The following is a 749-nucleotide window of genomic DNA, read 5'->3' as shown; positions in this document are numbered from 1 at the left end:
TTCCCCGTCGTCTTTGGGAGGAACACGTCGAAACGTTGCATAAAACTTTAACCAGTAATTGTTGTTCCATAAAGCTGTGTCTCTATAACATATTTATATATATTATAGTCAACATGTTGGAGTCTGTTCAAGAACGATTTGAACGTCATAACATCTCAATTTATTAATCCCGTCACATCGCATTGCGACCATATGCGATCTTACGGCGACTGAAAATGTAGTGGATCGCATGAAAACGCGAGAAAAAGTCCCATATATTTACAAATTGTATAACAGTCACACCCAAACTGCTACTATGTGACCATATTGCGCTCTCAGTGCGCGTTTCTATGGGCTCGGTGCATTTCACTTCTATTGCGTTCTTGGAGATGGTACGACGATTGTCTAAAGACATTCTCGATTCCGTGGCGATCTCGTCGGCAATTATACTATATCTGACGCTACCCACACTCTTATTGCCACCTGAACACGCTAATTTTTCCGTCGTTCGCCGTGGCAGCTCAGTAAGGACGCCTTTTCGCCATTGCCCCTCCGGATATATAATACTCCCTCACCCAATACAAAAAATTGTATATCTGGTTTCACCAAGATTTCAACTAGGTTTCACTGGCTTTCTGAATCATGAAAACTCTAGTCGATAATTCTTTTAAACTTCAAAGCGAAATATGAGTTGATATAATATCAGAATATATGACCTCAAAGACAACCCTGTCTTTCTTTAAAGAACTAAATTGTCTCTTGGGCTTGGA

Source organism: Lottia gigantea (genome assembly GCF_000327385.1).
Source record: "Lottia gigantea unplaced genomic scaffold LOTGIsca_15, whole genome shotgun sequence".
NCBI lineage: Eukaryota > Metazoa > Mollusca > Gastropoda > Lottiidae > Lottia > Lottia gigantea.
The sequence above is the reverse complement of the archived record's forward strand: the minus strand, read 5'-3'. Positions refer to the sequence as shown.